Source organism: Marmota marmota, unplaced genomic scaffold (assembly GCF_001458135.2).
Source record: "Marmota marmota marmota unplaced genomic scaffold, marMar, whole genome shotgun sequence".
Taxonomy (NCBI): Eukaryota; Metazoa; Chordata; class Mammalia; order Rodentia; family Sciuridae; genus Marmota; species Marmota marmota.
In genome coordinates this window covers 3,085,682-3,095,777 of record NW_026000130.1, presented here as the reverse complement: position 1 = coordinate 3,095,777, position 10,096 = coordinate 3,085,682, and positions in this window count along the sequence as shown.

Genomic DNA, 10,096 nt, shown 5'->3' with positions numbered 1-10,096 from the left:
GGAGGTCAGAGCCTCATAATCCAATTGGAGCCCCACCTCTGAACATTGCTGAGCCGCTCACCAAGACATCAATACATGAATGTTTGGAGGACTTTTGTTTGGGGGGCAGTTATTAGGGATTGAACCCAGGGATGCTTAACCACTGAGCCTCATCCCCAGCCTTTTTTAATGTTTTATTAGAGACAGGGTCTTGCTAAGTTGCTTAGGGCCTCACTAAGTTGCTGAGGCTGGCTTTGAACTTGAGATCCTCCTGCCTCAGCCTCCCGAGCCACTGAGATGATAGGTGTGTGCCACTGAAGGTCCAAATCTTAACACACACACATGCAATTTCCAGGAAGTTGTACCAACTTTTCAGATCTCGTGACCCTCCTGCCTCCCATCCAAGTTCCTCTCTCCCCATCTCCCCCTTTCTCTCCCTGTCCGTATGCTCCAAGATGGACCAATCCTTTGCACTGAAAGTTGACGTATGTAGAGGAACTCAGCCTGACATTGTATCCATGGCTTCACATCTTTAACTACCGAGGATTTTTTTGAAGCTAGCAAGTGAAGAGCTTAAAAGAAAACTCCTATGAACTTTGTTTCTGTCTGAATTTTTATGTGTGAACTTCATGGTTTTGGCGTATGTGGTCACTGACCTCCACCTACTGTGAACATGGTGAGCAGGGACACCTCGATTGTGGCTGGCCACCCTGATTCAATACTCCTAATCTTTCCTTGAGCAGTTTAGACAGGATGGATAAGAATGAGTAAACGAGGTAAATGTGAACAGGGTGAACACTGATAAATAAATTTTTCTTAGTTTCCAAAAAAAACCTACTTTGTATTTCCTTACATTTCTAATATATGCTTTTAATTGCACTCAATGAAGACATGACCTTCGAGGGGCTGGGATGCAGCTTAGTGGGAGAGCCCCTGGGAGCCCCTGGGAGTCCCTGGGTTCCCTCCTCAGTTCCACCCCTCCCCCCAAAAAAATTACCATCTTAAGATGATGCTGTTCTTACTGCTGCTGAGGGGCTATCACCACAGCTGGCACTTAACAGGTGCTCTTAAATGATTTTTGAAGAAGTGGAAATCAACCCACCCAGAAGCCCCAAGTGTGGTCAGGGTTACTGGTGAGCCAAGTCCCTGGGAGCCAGCAGATGGCACCCTCGATCTGACTAGCTGAAGGCATCCAGCATCCTGCAGAAACCGTTACGCACTAGGCTCACTTTGGAGAATTACCCAGCGTCCTTCACTCAAGAAAGAGAAACCCACGCCACTGTTGTCCCACTGTTGCCCAAGAACTGGACCCAAGGCTGAGTACTGGGGACTTCAAACATGGGGTCCCCTTGACCCAGGGCTCCTATCGGGTTCCCCTCAACAGGGCTCCACTCCAAGTCCACAAGACATGTTAAAACAATCTTTTATGGATGTTCTAGGGGGGACCACGTGGGAGGCACATGACCAGGCACATCTCACAGGGAAACTGCTTCAAAATCTTCTGTATCCATTTCTGTCCCCAAGAGTCCACATTTCTGGGGACTTGTCCCAACCTCTCTCCCACCCCAAACTCAGATACATTCCTAGACACAGAGCCATGTTCCTTGAAACTCTCCCTAAACCCCTCATCCCAAACCAAAACTCTGTGATGCCAGTTAAATTTGAAAATCCATTTTTTAAAAACACTCAAATCTTTAGGATGAATGCTGAATCGATGGGGCCCTGGCCAGGGTCTGGTCCATCAGAGTTTTCACAGTTAGTTCAGAGGCGGTCACACCACCCAAGCAGGGTTCATGAGAAAAGACAGCATCGGGATAAACCAACACTTAAAAATTATTTCTTATTTACCTAGAACTCACATTTAAGCCTGGTAAGGTGACCACCTGCAATCTCAGCATCTCAGGAGGCTGAGGCAGGAGGATCACAAGTTCACGTTCAGCCTTAGCCACTTAGGAGAAGCTTGTCTCAAGATAAAAATAAAAAATAACAAGGTCTGGGGTTGTAGCTCAGAGGTAGAGCACCCCTGGATTCGATCCCCAGTGCAGGGAGGGAGGGAAGGAATGGACTCACATCCTCTGGGTGCCCTGCATTTTATCTACCCGCCTTCTTCTGCAAATGCAAGGTCCAGATGAAGGAACTCCAGAGCTCTTCCACAGAGCCCTGTGCCTCTGGATGCCAAGTGTCTTGCAAAGGGCAAACCCCATTCAAAGAGTTCTTGCCATAACAAAAGTTTTTAAAAAGAAAGAAAAAATACTATTCATCCTGTAGAGGATCCTACTCACAAGCGTAGTATCCTAATACCCTAATGAACCATTTGATATGCAAATTTCCTAATGTCATCAATCTGACAAGTTTGGTGTGGGTGGGATCGCCCGAGGGGTTTTCCTCCCTGATAGAATCTCAAGACTGGAAATGCCCACACCCTGTACAATGTACCCTTCCTACCCCACCCTCTTCCTCGTGCTATCTGCTTTGCACCCTGCACAGGGGGACCCCTACCATCCCATCTTCCTCTCTTCCCCATCCTGTCTTCCTAGGCACCCCTTCTCGGAACAGAGTTAATAGAAGGTATAAATCCATCAAGTTTAGGATTTTGAGGTTGTTCACCAATGAGATGTGTTTTTTCCTCCTTTTTACATTTTTTAATGTGTGAAATACATCTATAAGGATCCCACGGGCTGATTATAATGATTCACACAGCACACAGGACTTGTAAACCAATTCATTCCGTGTGTGTGTGTGTGTGTGTGTGTGTGTATGTGCGCACCCACCAGGGATTGAACTCAGGGCACTCGACCACTGAGCCACATCCCCAGCCCTATTTTGTATTTGATTTAGATACAGCCTATTGCTGAGGCTGGACTTGAACTCGCAATCCTCCTGCCTCAGCCTCCTGAGCCGCTGGGATGACAGGCGCGCCCGGTTAAGTGCCTCACCCCCAACCTGGTCCCAGATTTTTGAAACGCTGCGCAGTAGCGTTTGGGGTACAGCCTTCCACATCTCTTCCCTCACTCTTAAAACCACATCTGTGTGACTCTGCTGTGTTGGAGAGAAGCCACTATGCCCCTTGTGTTTTTCTGCTGACATGCCTGTTGCCATTCTACCCACCTATAGCTATCTATCTGGAATTTATGGGGGTGGGGGGCGGGCAGGACACCTATAATAGATGAAATACCTACAGTCGCCTTCTCCAGGCCCAGCTCGCCGTTCTGACAGCTGGTTACGGTCGTTCCGTGCAGCCTCATTATTTATTCCCCTTATTGCGCAGAGATACCAAGCACTTGGGGTTATGATTTTTGTTCCAAGTTGTTCACTTGAGCATAGCGTTAAAAAGCTAAAAAGATGGTGAAGGACAGCCAGTAGGGCGTCGCCTGCTTGTTGACCTCACAGGGTCTCCGGTGACTCTGGAAGGTTTTCTTTCCTCACCAGCCACGCAGTCCTGGAGGCCACCTGGAGGGGGACTTCTGCCTCCACCTGGGCCTCCTCTCCAGCCTCCCAGACTCCGGCCCACACGCAGTACCTCCGTCCTGACTTGTGACCATTTTCCATGGGAGAATTTTCAGAGAGATTTATGGAATCCAAATGATTTCACCAAATAATGAAAGGACAGACGTCACGGCCAAGTGACCGTATCATTCTTCAGGAGGACCCTGGTACATGTTGGCTCGGATCTCCACAATGGGGCCTAGATTCCGTCATTGCCCACACCAGGGGCTCCCTTTTCTTGTGGGGATCCACAGGCCAGTGACAAGGGAGACCCAGGCTCCCTGCTCTTGGGGGCCCTCAGTAGCTGGGGACTCGGCACAGAGCAGCCCTCTCAGAGCACGTGCTCAGGAGGAGCTCGCAGGCAGACGTCACAGTACCCTCCGTGGTCCAGCCAATCAGAAGTGCCGTGATGCGCTCGGAGGAGGCCACGTGACCTGGGCTAGGCCAATGGGGAGTTGACTCCTCCCTTCCGTGGGCGCGGCCCAGCTCCGCAGGGGGCGCTGCGCTGCCGCTGGGGCGAGCTGCCTGCAGACAGAGCCGGAGACAGACAGAGCCCAGCAAGGGGGACAGACAGATGGGGGGCGCGGCTTGGGAGGCTCTCAGACCGGCCGGGCTGAAAATCCGAGCACTCCACCTCTCACTTTCCATCCCGTGGACAAAGCGTGTTCCTGAGGACAAAGTGTGTTACGTTTCTGTCCCCTGAAAGGAAAAGAGGCCTCGGAAATAGAACACCATTCAGTAAAGAGAAAACGCAGCCTCGCCCCAACCTCACACAACGCAGAGCTGTTAGGAATTCACTCAGTCTGTCCAGGCGCAGTGGCGCCAACCTGTCATCCCAGCGGCTCGGGAGGCTGAGGCAGGAGGATCCCGAGTTCAAAGCCAGCCTCAGCAAAGGCGAGGCCCTAAGCAACTCCGTGAGCCCCTGTCTCTAAATAAAATACCAAACAGGGCTGGGGATGGGGCTCAGTGGTCCAGTGCCCTGAGTTCAATCCCTGGTACTGCCCCTGCCCCCCAAAAAAGAATTTAGTCATTCTGCACATGGAGATGTAGCTCCCTGGGAGAGCACTGGCCTAACTTGCATATGGTAGCAGATTCAATCCCCAGAAGAAAGAGAAGGAGGGAAGGAAAGAAAACAATAGTCTTTCTCACAAAACATCTATGTGATGGCACTCCTTTATCTGCCCGTAGTCAACCATGGTCCAAAAATATTAAGTGGAAAATTACAGAAATAAACTACTCATAAGTTTTAAACAACTTTTATTACAGCATATTGTTTTAATTATTCTATCTTATTATTTGTTATTATTAGTTATTATTGCTAATCTCTTACTATGCTTAATTTATGATTTATAATTTAAACTTTATCATTGTATAGGAAACTACAGCAGGTCAGGTGCTGAATAAAAACATTTAAAATATTATTCATCCATGAAAAAGAACAACTTTATGACATCTGCCAGAAAATGGATGGATCTGGAGATTATTATGCTAAGCCAAATAAGCCAATCTCAAAAAAACAAAGGTCAAATGTTCTCTCTGATATGTGGATGTGAACACACAATGAAGTGGGGAGGAAAGAATAGAAGTTCAGAAATCAGGCAAAGGGGGATGAAGGGAAGTTGGGGGATGGGTATAGGAGAGACGGTGGAATAATTCTGACATGACTTTCCTGTGTTCATACATGAATACACCACAGTGCATCTCCACATCACATTCAACCACAAGACTGCAATCCTAATTAGAATAAAATGTGATCCATGCTTGCATAAATAAGTCAAGATATATTCTAGTGTCAAGTATAACTAAAAAGAACAAATTAAAAAAGGAGAAGACATTTTGGTTGACAATGGATTAGGCGGGCAATGGTGGCCCCTAGTGACACCAAGGTCATCTTAGTTTGTGAAAGCACACTCTGCGGTGTTCACACGGTGATGACGTCACCTAGGGATGCTTCTCTCGGAATCTGTCCTGTTGTTAGGTGACACAAGACTGTGTACATAGGGTTCAGGCATCTGTGGAACATCTTAGAGCCTGTCCCCCAGGATAATGGGGCTACTGGATCCACGTGGAAGACAGTACCCTGATGAGTCAAGGCCCACAGGTAAGAACTACATCGTCCATGTCGGTGGCCCACAGGGCATTTGAAAGCACCAAGTGGGGCTGGCAACCCCATCCATGGCTCCGAGGGGACAGTAATGATGACGAAGGGCGATGGCACGGGTCGGTGCTTCGAGCAGTGCCGGGTGCAGGGGGAGGGCTTGGGACAAGGAGGTCTTCGATGCCACCTAAGGCACTTGCCGAATGAGAGGAAATGAACAAGAGCAAGGTAGGGCGGTGGCCAAAGACGCCCCCTCTGGACTTCAAGTCTGCCTTGTCTTGATTATTGATTGATTATTGATTGATTTGGTACCAGGGATTGATCCCAGAGCTTAACAACTGAGCCACATCCCCAGCCCTTATTATTATTATTATTATTATTATTATTATTATTATTATTATTTTATTTTGAGACAGGGTCTCACTAATTGCCTAGGGCCTTGCTAAGTTACTGAGGCCAGCCTCAGACTTGCAATCCTCCTGCCTCAGCCTCCAGAGCTTCTGGGATCGCAGGCCTGCGCCCTGCACCCAGCTTGTCTTGATATTCTTAATGCTTTTGAACATGGGGTCTCGGATTTTCCTTTCCCCGGCAAATGAAATGCCCCTTTCTGAATTCCGGCTGATTATAGAGTCTGCTCCCCCCCACCATGGGGCTCGCTGTGTGGCCTGGACTGGCCTTTAACTCCTGTGCTCAGGTGACCCTCTTGCCTCAGCCTCCCCAGGAGCTGGGCCTCCAAGTGTGCCACACCATAGCAGACCCGCCCAGGTGCTCAGTCTCTTGGCCTCTCCCTCACACTCTCTGGGTCTGTTTCCCCCTGAGCCGTCCGTCCCCCTCTGGCTCTTTGGGGCTCTGTCTGTGCCCCCACCACCCCCTCACCCCCACCAGCCCCCTCTGAGTTATCAGGCTGCTCACAGGCTGCCACACATCCCCGTGGCTGGGTTTCTCCCACGTCCACGTTGCTAAAAAAAAGAAAAGAAAGAAAGAAGAAAAGAAAACAAGTCTTTTGGAAAAAAAAAAGAAAAATCTTTTGACCTTTGAGAGTCAAATAAAAAGGACGGAGAGTGGCCTCAGGAACAGCAGCACCTGGGACACCCAGTGGGAGGCTGTGGCCGTCAGGGTGTCCCCAGCGTCCTGGGTGTCCCCAGCGGGCCCTGCAGCCCCACCCTGACACCAGAGTGAGTGGGGCTGAGGAGATCGGCTCTGGGGCCTGCAGCAGCTGTGCCCAGCAGTGGCTTCCTAATCCTGCGGAGCCCTGTCACAAATCCTTCCTGTGTCACAACTTAGCTGTGAGCTGCAGAGAGTGACAAGTGGGGGTGGGGAGGAGGATGCATCTGTAAAAAGATCTTGGGGGGAGCGGGGGTGAGAGCACAGCAGGGGTCAGAGACCTCCTGGACACAGTGACCCCCACCTAGTGCTCACCCTGTGCAGGGCTCTATGAGAAGCCCTTGGAAACACGGCCTCGTTTAATCCTCCCAAAACAAACCCGTATAGATAAGGAAGCTGGGGCTCAGAGAGGCTAAGCAACCCACTCAGCGTCACACAGCTAAGGAGTTACCCTTCAACCAGTCTGATGTCTGAGCCCAATGCCTGGAGATTTGGGGCGTGAGGTGCTGTTTCCTGGGACCTCGCTGCCAGTGCCCTCACCACCCTTGATAACTCAGCAGAATTTCTCATCTCTCACAGAGCCACCTCTGGGGATGGTGGAGCTACCTCTAGAGCTGACCCCCTCTGCACAATGGAGCTCCACCGTTGTGCAAATTCAAGAAACCAGAAGACCTGGTTGCTGGGGAACCTGGGTAAGTGAGGGCGGACCATCTTCAGCAAGTTGTGGGGGAGGCTGGGTCGGCTTCCCGAGCATCCTGAGCTCCAGCCAGTGGCCTCCGGGTGCCTGTGTCTGGGCCCTGGAGAAGAGGCCAGAAGGTGTGGAGCTAGGGGAATCTCCCAGGAAACCCGCTGCCCTCTCCAGAGGGGCTCTCCCCCAGGTGGGGGGGGGGTGGCCTCCAGCAACCTAAGACGCTGTTTCTCTTTTCACATGGGAAATTCTTAAATCAGTATGTTTCTTACAATTGAGCTATTTTATGACTTGGTAGTACTTTCTTTAGTGTTCATAAAAGAAGACGGAGCCTTCTATGAAACGACCTATGACGATGCAGGACTGGCTCTTATTGGGCCACAGCTTGGACCACGTGTCTCTCCCTGACCCATCACTGTGGCTCTGATTGTAATGCCTTAGTCACACGCACCTCTGGCGTTGGCGGGTGGGGTGAGCCTTACCTAAGCAGATGACTGGCCACAGGACTGGTGGTTTCTAAGAAGAGAATCAAAGAGATATTACCAGAAGAGAAGACTGTGGATTCTGGGCAGACAGACACGATTGCTTCACCCTCTACCAGGGTCATTCTGAGATTTGATGAGATTATGTGTGAGACAGTGGCCCACAGAAAGCCCTCAGTACTCTCACCTGCTATTATCATAATAGATATTAAGTTGAAAATTTTCACCTGAATGTATTTGAATCTCCAGATCAAATTTCCAGTTTACAGGAAATACCTAATTCAAAAAACAGGTTAAATGATGCCTACCAGGAACCACACAGACAAATCCAAGTGGAGGGAATGCTGGCGTTATTCTGTGCCCTTTTTTTTGTTGTTGTTGTTTTTAACTTTTCACTGTATTTGAAATTTTTCAAAATAAAAAATATTAGAACAAGCAAAGATATTGATGCTGAACATCACTCATCTATAGTGCAAATGAAAACCACAGGAAGCTGGGCCTGGTGGTGCACACCTGTCATCCCAGCAGCTAGGGAGGCTGAGGCAGGAGGATTGCAAGTTGAAAGCCAGCCTCAACAACTTAGAGAGGCCTTGTTTCTAAATAAAATATAAAAAAATATAAAATATAAAAAAAGTGCTGGGGATACAGCTCAGTGCTTAAGTGCCCCTGAGACAGTTTCTTGCCAAGTTTGAGAAAGCTGTGAACCCAATGATGAGAAGAACCTTGGAGAACTAGCATTGCTACTGTGCAAATGGATGATTCTTCAAGGAGATCATTAAATTGCCATAGGATACTGTGATTCCTCTTCCATGTAGATAATCAAATGAATTGAAGAAACAGATAATTAAATAGTTGTGCACAAATATTCAAGGCAGCACTATTTTATAATAGCCAAAATGTGGAAATAACCCAAATATCTATTAATAGACAAATGGATAAGTTGTGGTATATCCATTCAGTGGACTAGTATTCAGTTATAAAAAGCACAAAGCTTTATCAACATGGACGACCTTGAAAACATTATCCTGAGCTAAAGAATCCAGAGTTAAAAGGCCCCACAGTGTTATGGCTCCACTTGTATACATTGCTCAGAACAGATCAGTCCACAGAGCAGGAAGCCCAGAGGTAGTTGCCAGGATGGAGGGAGGAGAGAAGAAGGGTGACTGCTCAGTGGTATAGGTTTCCTTTTGAGGTGATGAAAATATTTTGGTATCGATAGGGAAAGGGGCGTTCAATATCACAGATATAGTAAATGCTGCTCAATTGTCCATGCATGGTGGGTGGCTTTATGTCCATGAATTTCACACCAATAAAAAAAATGGAAAATGAAATAAAGATAAATATAAAAAGCCCTCCCCATGTGGTGGCACATATCTGTCATCCCAGCAGCTCAGGAGGCTGAGGCAGGAGGATCTCGAGTTCCAGGCCTGCCTCAGCATCTTAGTGAGGCTCTAGGTAACTTAGCAAAACACTGTCTCAAAATTTTACAAATACAAATAAAAGGGCTGAGGATGTGGCTCAGTGGTTAAGCACCCCTAGTTTTAATCCCCAGAACAACAACAACAAAAAAAATATATATATATATATATCCGTCACCACAAGGGAAGGGGAGCCAAGCAATGAAATGTACAGGAAGTCACTTATTCCTGGGGATGACAAGGTCCCTCCCACGGGGACCCCCGAGAGCCAGAGTGGAATGCCCAGCTCAGCCTCCCCGTTCCAAGCAGCGAGGAGGGAGATGTTTGTCCCTGAGTCCCCGTCAGTACGTGGATGAGGACTGGGCCCAGAGTGTGTTTCCTCCCTGACATTCCTGGCCTGTCCTCCAGGGCAGGGACCCAGGGCAGGAGGACAGTGGCCCCGTGCAGATCCCAGTGAGAGCACAGGGCAGGACACAGGGCTTTCTTCTGAAGCCATGTGAGGTCTCCTTTGACACTTGTGAGAACTGTGGGCTCAGACAGCAAGACACCAAGGCCCAGGGCCTCACATGCTCAGGACGGCGCGAGGCCCAGGGGTCCAGGGTCTCCCGTTCTCCTTTCTGCCTCATGGAAGTCCCTCCAGGAGGACGTTTTCTTGGCCCCTCCCTATAATCTCATCAACACAAAGAGATCAGCTCTAAAGGGGACCCCAAGACCAGAGCTCAGAGGAACTTTTTCCTGGGCTACTGGCTGTCCTTTGGGTCTTTCTTTCCCACCCCCTAAAAATCATTCACTGTTCCTCTAAAATCGCCTCCACTGCCTACCTCCCTCCTCCCTATGAAGC